At 44.1% G+C, this 18,992-nt stretch overlaps 1 pseudogene; it reads right to left on the bottom strand.

Moving 5' to 3' along the window:
- Positions 1–16,064: 16,064 nt before the first annotated feature.
- Positions 16,065–18,992, bottom strand: LOC121001573 (annotated as a pseudogene).

The following is an 18,992-nucleotide window of genomic DNA, read 5'->3' as shown; positions in this document are numbered from 1 at the left end:
CTGGAGGAACTCTTCTATTTCCTCCTCTCCTTCCTTAAATAATTTCAAAATTTCAATGTGCGAAAGGGCAACTTACGGACAGGTGCTGTATCTTTAGGTGTTGTCTCTGATCGCCGTATTTCTGCCATTCTCCACTCATGTTGTCGATCCAATTCTCTCTCTTGTTGCTCTAGTTCTCTCTCTTGCCGCATATCATGCAGCTGGATGTCTCTGATGGCATTCTGTTTGGTGGTCTCGGATGGGTTGGCACCATATAATGCCAACCGCTCTCTAACTCGTTGCTGAAACAAGTCTTCCACGGACCAAGGTCCAGCATCACCATCCCTCTGATCCATCTCAGCTAACTCACTGATCAAGGTGGCCTTGTTCTTTGTCCCAGCGATCCCTCCTCGGCTCTCAAGTAAATCTTTCAGCGTGTCTCTCCTGCAGGCTGCGTAGCTGGTCATTCCTAGTTGTGATTTGGAGTGTCCCAGTAACTGGAGAGCCAATCCCACAGCTGCCACCAATGTAACGAGCCCCTGCTCGCTCTATTCTGCTCTCACGGCACTCCCTGATGTGACCAAAATATCTGCTGGTTCCATGTAACGAGCCCCTGCTCGCTCTATTCTGCTCTCACGGCACTCCCTGATGTGACCACAATATCTGCTGGTTCCATGTAACGAGCCCCTGCTCGCTCTATTCTGCTCTCACGGCACTCCCTGATGTGACCACAATATCTGCTGGTTCCATGTAACGAGCCCCTGCTCGCTCTATTCTGCTCTCACGACACTCCCTGATGTGACCACAATATCTGCTGGTTCCATGTAACGAGCCCCTGCTCGCTCTGTTCTGCTCTCACGGCACTCCCTGATGTGACCACAATATCTGCTGGTTCAATGTAACGAGCCCCTGCTCGCTCTATTCTGCTCTCACGGCACTCCCTGATGTGACCACAATATCTGCTGGTTCCATGTAACGAGCCCCTGCTCGCTCTATTCTGCTCTCACGGCACTCCCTGATGTGACCACAATATCTGCTGGTTCCGCCGTTGATGATCCGGCCTCAAACGACCGCTCTTGTCGTTTTAATTCTCACAGAACTGACACCAGTCAGGCTGTATGCGAGTTCAAACTGACTAAATTCTTTATTGAATGCCCCACATCTATTTATATTGACAGTTGGAACACCTCTTTCAATTGATAAATTGTAAAACCCCCTCTGATGTGCTATGCAAATGAGGTAATCAGGGATTAGTTCAAGAGCTTGGCTGGGAGGCAGATGGGTGTGGCCATTGTCACAGAGAGATTCAAACCATGACAGTAATGAATTACAGTATTCAAGACGAGAATAAATCAAAGCAACAAGAAAAGTTTTGGCCGTTTCCACCGTGAGAAAAGGGCGGATTCTGGAGGTGTTTTTGAGGTGCAGATGACAAGAGCATGCAATTGACCGAATATGGGAAGCAAAGGAAGGTTTTGAATCAAACATGATCCCAACACAGCAGGTGTGCTGCCCAGGAGTTATGATAGTGCCACAGACTGAAATTGAAATATCAGGTTTAGGCGGGTTAGTAGATGGAGGAAAGACAAGAAGTTTCAGTTAGGCTACATGCACATGACCATATGTGTTTTGCGGTCCGTTTTTTCCCCCGGATCCTTTGTAATAATGCCTATCCTTGTCCGCAAACTAGAAAAAAATAGGACATGCACTATTTTTTTTGCGGAGCAACGGAACGGACATACTGATGCAGACAGCACACAGTGAAATGAATGGGTCTGCATCCTATCCGCAAAAAAAAAAACTAACGGACACGGAAACAAGCAACGTTCGTGTACATGTAGCCTTAGAGAGAGGACACAATGAGAGCGTGTCCTTGAGGCCAATGGAGTGGAGTATAATATATTAGTAATAATAATCTTTATTTATATAGCGCCAACATATTCCGCAGCGCTTTACAATTCACGGGTTCATGTACAAACAGTACATAGCAATGGACAAGTCAATAATTAGAAGAAGAGGAATGAGGGCCCTCCCACCAATGAGAGGATAAAGCAGAAGTTTATGGTCTACAGTGTTGAATGCTGCGGAGATTTCAAAAGAATCAGAGAGCAGTTGCCATTCCTTTTCACTGTCAGAAAATTGTTAGACACTTTGGTAAGGGGCAGTTTCTGTAGATTGTAGAGGGCAAAAGCCAAATTATGAGGTCGAAAAGAGAGTTACCAGAGAGGTACTTTATTAGAGGAGAGTAGACAAGACGTTCCAGGAGCTTAGAGATAAAGGGGAGGTTAGAGACAGGTCAGTAGTTAGCAGCACAGGTTGGGTCAAGAGATGTTGAGATACAAGAAGAAAGAGACAGAGGTTAAAGAGGACCTTTCATGGTTCTTTTTTAGTTTAGATAAATACCTTTCCTTGCAGGGTACCCCCCACTAATGCTGCCACCCTGCCTGTTTTTTTCAAAGGGTGGAGATGCCAGGGTTTCTCAATGGGCTTCTCCTTCTCCTTGGCTGTGCCACGATCCAGCGGAGAGCGTCACAGCCAGGGAGAAGGTGAGCTTTTTTTCTCAGGTGACTAATGGCAGCCGGGGAGAGGGATGGGAGGAGATGTGAGAGAATAGGATCACTACTGCAGGAAGTCAATCGAGATGAAGAGGGAAGCATGAAGAAAGTGGGATGGAGATGATCGATCCTGGTTGAGAACTGGGAGATTATTTCCTGCTGGGTGTTCTCAATCTCATCTTTAAAGTAAGTGTCCAGATCGTCAGCTCAGGCTGAGAAGTGAGTGAAAAGTATCGTGTGGAGTTATTTGAAAGTGAGGAGATGCAAGAGGTGAAATAGGTTTGTTTGGTAAAGTTTAGGGTTATAGGTTTTAAACATAAATGTATAATACAGAACATCTGCTGATGTACAGGATTTTTTCCATAAGCGTTCGGCACATCTAGAGAGCTACTGATGAAAAATGTGTTTTAGGCATGGGCCAAGGTTGCCATGGTCTGTGTCGGGAAGTTCGGAGGGTAAGGGGAGTTTATTCATCCAGGGTGGTTTTGAGGGTACAGAAGTAATGATTGGCAGCCAGAGCATTAGGGAAGGAGTGAATAGATTGGGGCCAGAGACAACTGTAGTGTTGATAAGTTCCTGAAAGTTAATGAAGTTTAGGTTTCTGTATGTGGGAAAGGTAGAAATATCAAGAGAGGAGTGGGAGATCTTTATAATAAAAGGAAAGAAGAATGTAGTCAGACAGTGGAAAGAATGAGGTGATAAAGTAAGAAACTGAGCAGTGGCCAGATCAAATGTACTGCCATCTTTATATGTGGCAGAGGAAGTAAGCTGCGAGAGGCCGAGATAGGAGGTTATAAAAAGAAAGTGAAAGGATAATAGGGGGATGCTAAAATCACCCATAATAAGGGTTGGTAATTCGCACAATAGGAAATAAGGAAGACAAGCAGCAAACTGATCAAGGAACTGGTGGGGGAGACTAGGGATGATAGACAAAAGCACCTTGCAGGGAGAATGGGCAGAAGAGTCTGGTGGTGTTGACCTCAAAAGAGTAGAATGTTAGAGAGGGTACAGGGGGAATGACCTGAAAGGTGCACTGTGGAGAAAGTAGTATGACTCCACCATGCCCGTCATCAGGTCTGAGCGAATGGGAAAAGTATAGTCAACCATAGGATAGAGCAGCATGGTAAGCGGTGTCAGAATGTTGAAGCCAACATTTCTGTGAGAGGCAGCAAGTTAAGAGACTTTGAAAGAAAGACATCATGGATAGTAGAAAGTTTGTCGCACACTGACCGAGAGTTCCAGAGAGCACAGTTAAAGGGTTTCTATCACTTCGTTTTCACATAATTAGCTTTCAGACACTAGCGATCTGCTAGTGTCTGCTCTGCCAAACCATCCTAATATAGTTGCTTTTGGGGCAGCCGTTTTGCTAAAAAAAGAACTTATATCTATATGCTAATGAGCCTCTAGGTGCTATGGGGGCGTCATTAGCACCTAGAGGCTCCGTCTACCTTCACAAACTGCCGCCGCCCAGCGCGTCCCTCCAGCCCGCCCATCTCCTCCGGAATGCGATCCTCCCTGTAAGCGTATGTATTCGGCGCATGCGCAGTGAATGTCTGACCGCTTCCCTGCTCAGACATCTCCACTGCGCCTGCACGATGACGTCATAGTGCTCCGAGGAACAGGCGCAGTGGAGATGTTTGAGCAGGGAAGCGGTCAGACATTCACTGTGCATGCGCCGAATACATACGCTCACAGGGAGGATCGCATTCAGGAGGAGATGGGCGGGCTGGAGGGACGCGCTGGGCGGCGGCAGTTTGTGAAGGTAGACGGAGCCTCTAGGGGCTAATGACGCCCCCATAGCACCTAGAGGCTCATTAGCATATTAATAAAAGTTCTTTTTTTTAGCGAAACGGCTGCCCCAAAAGCAATTATATTAGGATGGTTTGGCAGAGCAGATACTAGCGGATCGCTAGTGTCTGACACCTAAATATGTGAAACGAAGTGATAGAAACCCTTTAAAAGAGACAGGTGAAGATGTACAGCGAATATTAATCAGGTTTTCAGGGTTTCTAAATGACTTCAGAAGATGGTGGACCAGGATTTGGTGAGATGTCGCCTACAGCAAACAGCAGGAGAATAGAAAGAGACAACAGATGGCTGAGTGATGTGTTTTTTTCTTTTGCTGCACCATGGAAAAAGAGGAGTCAAGGTGATGTAAGAAAATAAAAAGGGTATGTGTACTGTACATAAGTAAGGGAACGAGAGAAGGACTGACGTGAGTAGAAGGAACAAAGGGTGGAAGTTGTGAATGAGTCTGCAGGTTAATTGCAGCAACAATAAGGACAGAAGCAGTGAACAAGGTGAGAATCCTGCAGCATAACTTGAACAGCTTTGTGTGGCTCACATGGCATCCCTTTCTGCTGCCCTGTCTACATGCCATGATTAACTGCAGCGCACCTAAACAAGATGGCGCTTTGACTTGTGCTAACCCCAGAATGAGTGCCTCCCCCTTACACCATGTCTAGATTTATAGGGAAGTGTGAACTTACATCTAGGGGTAACTTAGCTCAAGAACCTAATAATTAAACATAACACAAAAGAGGATATACTGCAGGCCTGGTTGGACAAAAAAAAAAATCACTAAAGGATCACAGGTTTTGCAAAAGTTTCAGAGATAACATCAGATCATTTGGGAAAACAGACAGGAATATGTACCATAAAATCAAACTTGCAGGAGAGATGGGTATTATTTAGAATTTGTACCATAAAATAAAACTTTCAAGAGTAATTAAAACAGCCTCAAAAGTCTCTGGTCGGCTCTACAGAAATGGTGGAATGTTTGGGGGAACTCTTGAGACCTTCTTGGAACAATACAGATCTACTACTAATGGGTTTCAACCCACCAACAATTGACATGATTCCTTCTATAGTTTCCCTGGCCTCCTGACCAGAGGGAAATCAAGCGCACATCCAACTGCTTTTATGCACCTCTACCATGGTCCCTTCCATTGCACAGAAGTGATAGCCAAACACCTCGGCAAACCCCGCCTCTTTAGGACTTGGCAATGACCTTCCTTGAACACAAGGCCTCTTGGAAACATGGCATCGCTTGGACTCACATAGCCTCAGTTGGCTGACCCTTCTGGTGGCAAGGTCTTCCTGGCACTTTATCTGCAACAACCATTTAACATTTTCCTCTGCAAGTCCCGTAGCAACAGACTTGTATGAAACCAGCACAGCAGTCTCTTTTAATCAGCAGAGAAGAGTCTCAACATGTCTTCAGAGAACACAGTTTCTCAATTCAGTCTCTTTTGCATAGCAGAGATCAGTCTCTTTAATTGGGCTTCTGGCCATTTTGTGCCTCCACCAATTGTGACAGCTTGGGGTTCAATTAACTCACAGTGTTTGCCATCTTCTGAGCTAATATGCTTGGCACATGAACATTCTCCTCCTCATATAGGATTGGGGTGTAAGCTGACCTCTTCATAAACTGCACAGTTTTCACACCTCACTGGTCATCATAGTGGGCCCCACAGGTTCGGCAATGCTCAGCCCTCTCTTATGGAGCTGTCCAAGTGGATCCTAAATGAGCCTGATTGGGTTGATACCCCAAGTGGAGTTGGGAGCCCCCCTATTGTCTCCCCTGGCAATCCTTTTCCAGGTTTTATACTTAAAGGGGATGGCCACTTTCCAATGGTTTTCTGTTCCTCACAGTATGACAGTCACTGCTCCTAAATCAGTAACTTCAATCCACATTCTGCTCCTGTATTCAGTGCCTGTGGTTATTCTGCACCTGTGGATGAATGAGGGCTTTCGCAGTGTGCGCGCTTGCTTCACCTGGCAGCTGTGCATAAAGGACAATGGAAGCAGAGAAGAATTATTAATATTGCGCAGAAGCTGAAAGCTTCTTGTGAACTCTGCGCAGAAGAAGAAAGGATGGGAGTGCACAATGCCAGCTGGACGGGGAGGCAACACAACCATTTGTAAGCAGAAAAACAGAATACGGATGGAAGTTACTGAACATATCAGGAGCAGAGACTATTGTTCCGTAACAGAAAAACACTGCGAGGTGGCCATCCCCTTTAACTAGTCTTAGCTATAGGGATCTTTGAGCGTGGGCCATCTCATATTTGCACCTGAATTCTGGGAATATTGTGGGGCAGATGCAGAACTGCGAGCGGGATGCCATTGCGAGTCTGGCATTGGATGGCTTGACAGAACTCGGGGGTTTTGGACCTTCCTGATGACACACGGAACTTGCCCAAAATTCCACTCATAAGACACGGGACACTGTGGAGGGTGACACGCTCGTCCCCTTCCTGCCACTCCTCAGTTGCCTTACTTTTCACTTAAGCTACGTATACATGTCTCATTACTTACGGAGACTCATGATTTTTATTTGATTTGGAATTTTTCAATGAATAGGTCAGAGTACTCTGCACAGTTTATAGACTCCAACAGGTTTTGTGGTGAGGGAAGGAGTATTTTTTTTCATATTCCTTGATGATATTTGGTATTATTGCTTTTTCTGCTAAATCTATATCCACTTGATTGTGCATTACATAGATTAGTAGCCTATTCATTGTGTGTACCTAGAGGGGAACATGCAGCCCTTCATCTCCACTGACAAGTAGACAATTAGTAGGAAGGAAAGCGTCCCGACTTTAGAGGCTCAAGCAGCTGAGGATCAAACAAAGTAAAGGAGTGGAATAGGAGAGCACAAAAATGTTTTGTTTTTTTGGAGGAAATGTCTCCCCCCATTCTGGAAGAGGTGAATTCAGCAGGATTTTTCTAGAACAGACCCTAAACATTTCATTACAAGACATCCCTTCCTGAAGGTCTTCAGTTATTGTACAAGCCAAATTCAAAGATTGTGATGAGAACAGAAGCCATAGAGACTTTACAAATAGAGGCCACTTAGCACCAAGACAGGTTCAGTTTCGAAGGCAGTTGAAAGCCTTAGGACAAACTCTACACACATTTAAATATGGCCTTTTTCTCCGGTGTAGGGTAGACTATCAGTATCAAACTGACTTTCTTATTGAACAATCCTCTGTAGTTTTGTCATTCTCATCAGCACAATCACTTAAGTAATATCATATATGTCGTATATTATCTTAAAGCTCCACACATCGGTGAAAAGGCAGGTCAGGTCCATAGTTCTCTGATTAGAGATATACTCACCACACTTGCAGCATTTCTTTGGAATCAACCCATTTATTTTCATCAATTTACATCTAACTTCAGTCGGTATATACACGGCTGGTCGCCTCCTCCACGCTACATTACACCTCAGCGTATATACTGACTGAAGTTATTTGCAAATGGATGAAAATAAATGGATTGGTTCCAGAGAAATGCTACAAGTGTGGTGAGAAGAAAAAACGTGGATCTGATCTGCCTTTTCACTAATACATCCTAAGTTTATCAGGTTTGACCGAGTTATCTCTACACCTCCAGAAACCAGATTCAGGGTCCTCTAAAGTCATTTTACCTTTGGACACACTTAGTGACTCTTCTGACTCCAAACAAAAACTTCAGCCTAGACCGAAATGCATCAGCCTGTGAACAGGATGGTATATAATGCTTTCTTGATATCCAGGTATCACAGATCTCCCCAGATAATTCCCCATGGAGTGGCTGGTGGCATTTTAGACAGTTTCTATGGCTAGACTTTCTCTTCCTACTCTCAACGTGACTGGTAGTTTAGGTAACAGAAAAACAGCCATTACTACAAGATCAAACCACTGTAAAGGAACCAAATGAGAAGCCAAGACATCCAAGCCCTACTAGAGACATATGCCCTAAATACATAAGACCTTGACTCAGCATTCTGTTGCCCAGCATAGTGCACGTATGGCTCGATATTAGCACCTGAAGAAGACCCCAAGATCTGACCCCACATGTGTGTAGGAAGCAGGAGTCATCCAAGAAAAGGAGAAGAGCACATGTAGAGGGAAGAGGAAATTCATCAGAACTGGGAGAACTGGACGCTGAAAACCCTTCACATATCCACAGAATACCAGGTAAAGAATCTAGAACGCCAGAGAGCAGCACGGGAGGTGTAACCATGACCCTAACAGAGACCACTCTGGTAACAAGTAACACTCCCATAATACCAAGTATAAGATGGGGTGAGGACATGGTTCTCTGGGTCAGGGGGTTTCAGGGTCCGCATATTAGTAATATTAGTAATAGAAATGCTAATTGTCCTTTTCTCTTCTGTCCAATGAAACACAAGAGAAACTCAACCGTTCCTCTGCTGCCAGAAGGTCAATCAGAAAAAATAAAGTGATTAAAGGGTCTTGGAAAGCAGAGACAGAGGCAAAATGTCGGTAAGAGAGCTCTAAATCGGGATGAGCTGTAGAATAAGTTCTCCTGTCATTTACACCGCACACTGATGACCAGAAAAACACAATCCAAAAAACAATGGCTGAACTGCTCATTTTACCCCCCATTCAATAGGGTACACATGAGCCAAGATAATAGCGCTAGAAATACGCACAAAATCCACTCTTACACACAGCAACCTCGAGAGAACAGGCTTATGGCTTACAGACTGTGGGGGTGACCTCTGACCGCCCTTGTTAAGTCCTCATGGGATTACTAAAGATTCAATTTGTAAAAACCTAAATTGAGCAGCGTATTGTGAAACGCATTAGTGTAAATCCATGATGGTGCCTGGTGTCTGCAGGGCTAGAATTGCAAGGGTCTCCGTCACATAGAATGTCTAGGGTGGATCATTAGGGACTCCGTGCCTCGTCATATGATCACTGATCAGGGGTCATGACAGGGAGAAAAGCCCTTTAACACATTTTCTAATCGGTTCATTTTTATATAATCCAAGCAAAACCCCTCCAAGATCGTCAGATTATAGCTTAATCCACCACATCACAGGCCCGTGTGCATGAGGTCTCAGGCTGTACTCCCAAATTATTCACTGAACTACTACTACTCCCACTTGTGCCATCACCACCACTCCTCTCCTCTTTAGGTGCATTTGCATGGCTGCTTCTAATTTTGAAACAGCTTCTGCTATAAATGCTGGGCTGCCCTCCGACTCCTTGCCTGAGCTCAGGTTCCTCGTTTATTAGTTTAACCTCTTCCTAACAGCCACCATACAGGTACCGCATGCTGATCAGGTGGGTGCAGGAGCTGTGCCCGCCCAATCAGCGGCAGGGGCCCGGCTGCTACTGATAGCCGTGCCCCTGCTGTGTACGTTGGTATCGGTATCAATACACCGATGCCGGCACTTTAACCCTCTGTATGCTGCGGTTAGTGCTGAGCTAGGAATGTACGGAGCAATTTTTTATCACCTTGCCTTACAAAAAGCATAATAGCGTGCAGTCAAAAAATACTATGTACCCCAAAATGGTACCGATGAAAAAAAAGGAAACTACACACTAGATGATCGACAGAAAATATATATATATATGGCTTTGTGCAAAAGTAGTAAAATGTAAAAAAAAAAAAAAATTATATATATATATATATATATATATATATATATATATAAAATTGGTATCTCTGTAATCATCCTGACCAGCAGAATAAAGATAATGTGCCATTTTCTCGCAAATCCCAAAAAGCAAAGGCAGAGTTGGTGCCTTATCTTTATCCTGCTTCCCAAATAGCTAAATAAAGCAATCAAAAAGTTGCAAGTACCCGATAATAGAACCAATGATAAAGCTCCGTTGAGAGAAAAATTCACTGGTATCCAGAGGCTGATCAATGGCAACATAGCGCCCATAAACCATGCCACCAAAATCTGCCCTCCAAAACCCATATGGCGCTCCCTCTCTTCCGATTCCTGCCATGTGCCCAAACAGAAATTTACAACCAGATATAGGGCGTTGCCGTATTCAGAAGAAAATGCAACATTTTATTGGAAGAAATTAAAATGTTCATTTTCACAGCCAAGTGTTTATAAATTCTATGAAATGTCAAAGTAGTCAGCACACCCCTCAATAAAATTCCTTGAGTTTCCAAAACGGTGTAACTTTTTGGGGGATTCTACTGTGGGAGTACATCAGTGAGCCTTCAAATGTAACATGGCACCCAAAAGCCATGCAGCAAAATCTGCCTCCAAAAACCATATGGCACTCCCCTTCTGCTGTATGGGCACACGGCAGGGCACAGTTTATTACCACACATGGGGGGTTTCTGTAAACTGCAGAATCAGGGTAATAAATATTGAGGTTTGTTTGCCTGTTAACCCTTTCTGCCTTACAGGGAAAAAAAAATGATTAAAATGTAAAATAAAATAAAAAGATACATTTTGCCTCCATTTTCCTTGAAATCTTGTGAAACATATAAAGGGTTAACCACATTTGTTAAACTCAGTTTTGAATAACTAGAGGGGTGTTGTTTCTAAAATGGGGTCATTTATGGGTGGTTTCTAGCCCCCACAAAGTGACTTCAAAAATGTGGATTTTGGAAATTTCCTTAACCTCTTAAGGACATAGGGCGTACAGGTACGCCCTTGTGCCCTGGTACTTAAGGACACAGGGCGTACATGTACGCCCTGTGTATTTTCGATCACTGCCGTGCGGCTGGCAGTGATCGGAACCCGGTGCCTGCTCAAATCATTGAGCAGGCACCTAGGCTAAATGCGCGGGGGGGTCCCGTGACCCCCCCATGTCGGCGATCGCGGCAAACCACAGGTCAATTCAGACCTGCGGTTTGCTGCGATTTCTGAAGTTTCTGGTCCCCGCGGTCCCTGACCGCGGGGATCAGAAACTTTATATGCCTAAAAAAAAAGTTTTATTCACCCCCCCCTGCACCCCCGAATGATTTTTATGGTGGCGGGAGGTGCAGGGGGAGGGGTGTGGGCGGTGCGGGAGGCGGGCAGTGCGGCAGGCGGGATCGCGATCCCCCGCCCGCCTCCCCTTGTATAATCGTTGGTGTCTAGTGGGGATACCAGGGTGCCAGCACATTGCTGGCACCCTGGTATAAACGGCTGACATCTGCGATGCGATGTCAGCCGTTTAACCCTTTCCATATAGCGGTCCGTACGGACCGCTGTATGGAAAAGGTTAACAGCGCAGGGAGCTCCCTCCCTCTCCCATCGGGGGGCTGCTGTGCCTTTGCAGCCCCCCGATGGGGAGGGAGAGAGCCCCCAGAGAGCCCCCCGAGAGATCCCCTCCTTACCCTTCCCCGTCTGCGAAGTTCTGAGCAGTACTGAGCAGACGGGGAAGGTTCCCATGGCAACAGGACGCCTCTCAGGCGTCCTGCTGTCCATGGTGCTGAACAGATCTGTGCTGAAAGGCATAGATCTGTTCAGTGTAAGTAAAATACAGTACAGAACAATATATATTGTACTGTACTGTATTATACAGACATCAGACCCACTGGATCTTCAAGAACCAAGTGGGTCTGGGTCAAAAAAAAGTGAATAAAAGTGAAAAAAAAGTAAAAATCAGAAAACAAATTTATCACTGATAAAAAAGGAAAAAAATAAAATTCCCTACACATGTTTGGTATCGCCGCGTCCGTAACGACCTGATCTATAAAACGGTCATGTTACTTTACCCGAATGGTGAACACCATAAAAATAAAAAATAAAAAACTATGATGAAATAAAATTTTTGCCCACCTTACTTCCCAAAAAAGGTAATAAAAGTGATCAAAAAAGTCGCATGTACGCCAAAATTGTAACAATCAAACCGTCATCTCATCCCGCAAAAATCATACCCTACCCAAGATAATCGCCCAAAAACTGAAAAAACTATGGCTCTTAGACTATGGAAACACTAAAACATGATTTTTTTTGTTTCAAAAAAGAAATCATTGTGTAAAACTTACATAAATAAAAAAAAAAGTATACATATTAGGTATCGCCGCGTCCGTATCGCCCGGCTCTATAAAAATATCACATGATCTAACCCCTCAGATGACCACCGTAAAAAAATAAAAATAAAAACGGTGTAAAAAAAGCCATTTTTTGTCATCTTACGTCACAAAAAGTGTAATAGCAAGCAATCAAAAAGTCATATGCACCCCAAAATAGATGCCAATCAAACCGTCATCTCATCCCGCAAAAAATGAGACCCTACTTAAGATAATCGCCCAAAAACTGAAAAAACTATGGCTCTTAGACTATGGAGACACTAAAACATTTTTTTGGTTTTAAAAATGAAATCATTGTGTAAAACTTACATAAATAAAAAAAATTGTATACATATTAGGTATCTCCACGTCCGTGACAACCTGCTCTATAAAATACCACATGATCTAACCTGTCAGATGAATGTTGTAAATAACAAAAAAAAAAACGGTGCCAAAAAAGCTATTTCTTGTTACCTTGCCGCACAAAAAGTGTAATATAGAGCAACCAAAAATCATATGTACCCTAAACTAGTACCAACAAAACTGCCACCCTATCCCGTAGTTTCTAAAATGGGGTCACTTTTTTGGAGTTTCTACTCTAGGGGTGCATCAGGGGGGCTTCAAATGGGACATGGTGTCAAAAAAACCAGTCCAGCAAAATATGCCTTCCAAAAACCATATGGTGTTCCTTTCCTTCTGCGCCCTGCCGTGTGCCCGTACAGCTGTTTACGACCACATATGGGGTGTTTCTGTAAACTACAGAATTAGGGCCATAAATATTGAGTTTTGTTTGGCTGTTAACCCTTGCTTTGTAACTGGAAAAAAAATATTAAAATGGAAAATCTGCCAAAAAAGTGAAATTTTGAAATTGTATCTCTATTTTCCATTAAATCTTGTGCAACACCTAAAGGGTTAACAAAGTTTGTAAAATCAGTTTTGAATACCTTGAGGGGTGCAGTTTCTTAGATGGGGTCACTTTTATGGAGTTTATAATCTAGGGGTGCATCAGGGGGGCTTCAAATGGGACATGGTGCCAAAAAAACAGTCCAGCAAAATCAGCCCTCCAAAAACCAAACGGCGCACCTTTCACTCTACGCCCCGCTGTGTGCCCGTACAGTAGTTTACGGCCACATATGGGGTGTTTCTGTAAACAGCAGAGTCAGGGCAATAAAGATACAGTCTTGTTTGGCTGTTAACCCTTGCTTTGTTAGTGGAAAAAATGGGTTAAAATGGAAAATTAGGCAAAAAAATGAAATTCTCAAATTTCATCGCCATTTGCCAATAACTCTTGTGCAACACCTAAAGGGTTAACGACGTATGTAAAATCAGTTTTGAATACCTTGAGGGGTGTAGTTTCTTAGATGGGGTCACTTTTAGGGAGTTTCTCCTCTAGGGGTGCATCAGGGGGCTTCAAATGGGACATGGTGTAAATAAACCAGTCCATAAAAATCAGCCTTCCAAAAACCAAACGGCGCACCTTTCACTCTACGCCCCGCTGTGTGGCCGTACAGTAGTTTATGGCCACATATTGGGTGTTTCTGTAAATGGCAGAGTCAGGGCAATAAAGATACAGTCTGGTTTGGCTGTTAACCCTTGGTTTGTTAGTGGAAAAAATGGGTTAAAATGAAAAATTAGACAAAAAAATGAAATTCTCAAATTTCCTCCCTATTTGCCAATAACTCTTGTGCAACACCTAAAGGGTTAACAACGTATGCAAAATCAGTTTTGAATACCTTGAGGGGTGTAGTTTCTTAGATGGGGTCATTTTTGGGTGGTTTCTATAATGTAAGCCTCGCAAAGTGACTTGAGACCTGAACTGGTCCCTAGAAATTGAGTTTTTGTAAATTTCGGAAAAATTTCAAGATTTGCTTCTAAACTTCTAAGCCTTATAACATCCCCAAAAAATAAAATATCATTCCCAAAACAATTCAAACATGAAGTAGACATATGGGGAATGTAAAGTAATCACAATTTCTGGGGGTATTACTATGTATTACAGAAGTAGAGAAACTGAAACTTTTCAAATTTTTGTTAAATTAGGTATTTTTTGGTGCAAAAAAATTTTTTTTTTTGACTCCATTTTACCAGTGTCATGAAGTACAATATGTGACGAAAAAACAATCTCAGAACGGCCTGGATAAGTCAAACCGTTTTAAAGTTATCAGCACTTAAAGGGACTCTGGTCAGATTTTCAAAAAATGGCCTGGTCCTAAGGTGTAAAAAGGCTGTGTCCTTAAAGGGTTAAAGGGAACCTGTCACCAGGATTTTGTGTATAGAGCTGAGGACATGGGCTGCTAGATGGCCACTAGCACATCCGCAATACCCAGTCCCCACAGCTCTGTGTGCTTTTATTGTGTCAAAAAAATGATTTGATACATATGTAAATTAACCTGAGATGAGTCCTGTCCCTGGGATGAGTCCTGTACATGAGATGAGTCCTGTCCCTGAGATGAGTCCTGTCCCTGGGATGAGTCCTGTACGTGAGATGAGTCCTGTCCCTGGGATGAGTCCTGTACGTGAGATGAGTCCTGTCCCTGAGATGAGTCCTGTCCCTGAGAGGAGTCCTGTCCCTGAGAGGAGTCCTGTCCCTGAGAGGAGTCCTGTCCCTGAGAGGAGTCCTGTCCCTGAGATGAGTCCTGTCCCTGAGATGAGTCCTGTCCCTGAGATGAGTCCTGTCCCTGAGATGAGTCCTGTCCCTGAGATGAGTCCTGTCCCTGAGATGAGTCCTGTACGTGAGATGAGTCCTGTCCCTGAGAGGAGTCCTGTCCCTGAGATGAGTCCTGTCCCTGAGATGAGTCCTGTCCCTGAGATGAGTCCTGTCCCTGAGATGAGTCCTGTCCCTGAGAGGAGTCCTGTCCCTGAGAGGAGTCCTGTCCCTGAGATGAGTCCTGTACGTGAGATGAGTCCTGTCCCTGAGATGAGTCCTGTACGTGAGATGAGTCCTGTCCCTGAGAGGAGTCCTGTCCCTGAGATGAGTCCTGTACGTGAGATGAGTCCTGTACGTGAGATGAGTCCTGTCCCTGAGATGAGTCCTATACGTGAGATGAGTCAGGGACAGGACTCATCTCAGGTTAATTAGCATATGTATCAAATCGTTTTTTTTTACACAATAAAAGCACACAGAGCTATGGGGACTGGGTATTGCGGATGTGCTAGTGGCCATCTAGCAACCCATGTCCTCAGCTCTATACACAAAATCCCGGTGAGAGGTTCCCTTTAAAAATTTGCTTCTAAAATGGCATTCACAAGATTACGCAAACATAAAGTGGACATATGGTAAATGTTAATTAATAACTACTTTATGAGGTATCACTATCCATCCTATAAGCAGAGAAATTCAAATTTGGAAAATAGTGAATTTTTCCAAATTTTCTGTAAATTTAAAACTGTCATGAAGTACAATGTATCCAGAGAAAATCTCAGAATGGCTTGGATAAGTGAAAGCATTTCAAAGTTATTACCGCATACACATGTCAGATTTGCAAAAATAGGATTTTGTCAAGAGGGTGAAAAATGGCTGTGTCCTGAAGGGGTTAAAAAGTGAATGTGAGCTGTTCTTATTGTCTGCCTGTTTACTGACTCTGATACCTGCCCTGACCTTAGCCTGTCTACAATACTGGCCTTTTGCTGCCTGACCCTGGATAGTCACATAAATGTACGAACTCTTACTGCCTTGACCTCTGCCTGTTTACTGACCCCTTGGTGCTTAATACCTGTGTCTCTGACTCCCGTGGGTCAGCTACCAATAACACCGGTACTATTTCAAGAGGTAGAAGCCCGATGGGTCTCCTGCAATAAGAACTGTTAAAGGGTAAAAAGTGAAATCAGTTAGCTGGTACAGTGGCTCCACACCCCCTGCACGTTATACTCTTCCTGCAGCCACACTAGGGATTTGAGGACAATGAAGCCAGTCCTGGAAGGACCTGCCATCAGCCTGTCCAATCTTCAGGAGGGATTTGAAGAATGCTGACTTTAGTATTTATCTGTTACCAGTTTTATGTCCTACTTGAGGGCATATCTGTAAAGAATAAATCAAGGCAACTGGACGTACTGTAGATTTCTTGAAAACGTTTCACTCGTTCTTCCAACAAGCTTTCTCCATTCTGAGTGACTGTACAAGAATTCTCTGGGAATAAATATGTAACTGAATCAACATTTGGTAATTATACCCAGCATGGGGTCAGAGGTCATTATACCCAGCATGGGGTCAAAGGTGTTGATTCCATTATCCTAATTGGAGTCAGTAGGTGATAAAGACATCCCAGAAAAAGGTGTCAAGACAGCATTGTATGTGGCAGACAATAGATGTCTAACCCCCCCCCCCCCCCCCCCGCCTCTATTTAAGCTTGGCTTCTTCCTTTTTCTGTAGATGTCCTCCTTCACACCTCGTTTGTACCAATCGGCCCCCTTATCCAAAACACGTACTTGACTGTCTTCAAAAGGTGTGACCTGTCTCTTTTAGATGTAAGTACACGGCTGAATCCTGACCAGAGGTTTTGGCTCTTCTATACTGAGACATACGCTGATGTAGTTGTTGTTTCGCCGATATACAGTTCTGAGCATTCCTCATTGCACTGAACTGCGTACACAATGTTGTCCATCTTGTGTTTAGGTGTTGGGTCTTTGGGGTGAACCAGTTGTTGCCTCAGTGTGTTGCTGGGTTTAAAGCAGACAGGGATGTGATGTTTATTAAAAATCCTTTTGAGTTTCTCAGACACCCCAGCTACATATGGGATAACCATATTCTTGCGTCTGTCATGCTTCTCGCCCTCACTGGTCGTCTTGGTGCTCTTTATTCTCCTTCCTTCTGTTGTGACAAGGGCAAAATCTGGATACCCACAAGTTTTAAGTGCCCCTCTGAGGTGTTTGAATTCCTTTGCCTTGGCCTCTGTGCTGGTGGGGATTTTCTCTGCCCGGTGGTGTAGAGTCTGGATGACTCCCAGTTTGTGGTCTAGAGGATGGTGGGAATCAAATAGCAGGTACTGGTCTGTGTGTGTTGGTTTTCGATAGACCTCTATTCCCAGCTTCCTTCCCTCTTCCACTGTTATAAGACAGTTTGTTGTTCTGCATATCTTCCCGCGTGAAATTGATGTTATGATCCACTGAGTTGATGTGGCCGGTGAAAGCCTGTAACTCTTGTTTATGAATTTTAACCCAAGTGTCATCCACATATCTGAACCAATGACTCGGTGTAATTCCCTTGAAAGTAGTCAGGGCTTTCCTTTCTACTTCCTCCATATACAGGTTCGCTACAATAGGTGAGACTGGCGATCCCATAGTCATGTTTTTGCTTGTAGAACTTGTCCTTATACTTGAAGTAGGTGGCACTCAGATGAAGGTCCAGTAAGGCACACACTTGGTCTGGGCTAAGTTCTGTTCTGTAGCCAAAGGTGTTGTCTAGTAGCAACTGTTTCCTGACCGTTTCAATTGCCTCTGTAGTGGGTATGCAGATGAAGAGGGATGTAACATCATAGGAGACCATTGTTTCTTCTGTGCCCAATACAAAGTTCTGGATTTTGGTGGTGAAATCCTGAGTTCTGTGATGCTGTGTGTTTCCAATCAAGGGCGCTAGGATTCTGGCTAAGTATTTTGCCACATTGTAGGTCACAGAGTTGATACTGCTGACAATTGGCCTGAGAGGGGTCCCGTCTTTATGTATCTTAGGAAGTCCATAAATACATGGAGGGGTTTCCCCAGGGTAGAGGCGATGATACATGGCCCGATCAATGATTTTGTCCTTTTCTAGTTGTTGTAGTAGTTCTATAACCTTCTTCTTGTAGCCACTGGTTGGGTCTCGTCTTAGGGCCTCATATGTGTTGTTATCATCCAGGAGTGTGGTCACCTTGGCATCGTAGTCAGATGTATTAAGTACAGCCGTGCATCTTCCTTTATCCGCAGGGAGGGTGGTGATGTTTGCGTCTTTCTTCAGGGATGTAACCGCCCTCCTTTCTTCTCTAGTCAAGTTTGAAGGAGGTGGTTTGGCACTGGCCAGAGCTGCAGACACTTTAAGGCGAAGTTGTTCAGCCTCACCCTGTGGTACTTTGTTGCTGTGGATTGAGGCTTCAGTGGCTGAAATAATATCAACTATTGGTATGGTACTTGGTGTGATTGCGAAATTCAACCCAAAGGACATCCATCTCAGGCTGGGTGAGAACCCGGTCTGAAAGATTCTGCGCCCATTTCTCTTTGTTTTGCACTGTCCTTGTTTCCTCCTTTCGCCTCCATGTCTTTTCCTCACTGGTATGGCTGTTTGCAGTTCGGAATAATAAAATGCAGAACTTGTTCTTCTGCCTCTCCTTGCTCTTAGTGTGCTGAGCTAGCTGTTCATGTACTGTGAAATCTGCTACTTTCCTCCACGTTTCAGCGGGTAGCTGCAAAGTCAGGTCCACTTCCAGCTGACTGATAGTTTCAAGGCTTCAACTGTGAAATGGGTCTGTCATACCCGTTCATTTAGTAGTTGCTTCTGGGCTTTTGTAGAATCATCTCAGCTCTGTGACCCTTCACCGTGGAGTCCAAACTGATCCTGCATGGTACCAGCCCCTGTTTTCGGCATCTGAGGTTGAAACGCAGGTGGTTTCTATAGTCTGACAGTTTTCTTGCTGTCTTTTAATATTCTCGTACAAGTTTAAGGGTTTTCCCCCCAAAATGTGTTGCAATATGTCTGTGAAGGTTCTCATTTATCCAGGTCAT

The sequence above is a fragment of the Bufo bufo genome, chromosome 5, assembly GCF_905171765.1.
Source record: "Bufo bufo chromosome 5, aBufBuf1.1, whole genome shotgun sequence".
NCBI lineage: Eukaryota > Metazoa > Chordata > Amphibia > Anura > Bufonidae > Bufo > Bufo bufo.
Note: the sequence above shows the minus strand (reverse complement) of the source record. Positions and strands in the feature narration are given on the sequence as shown.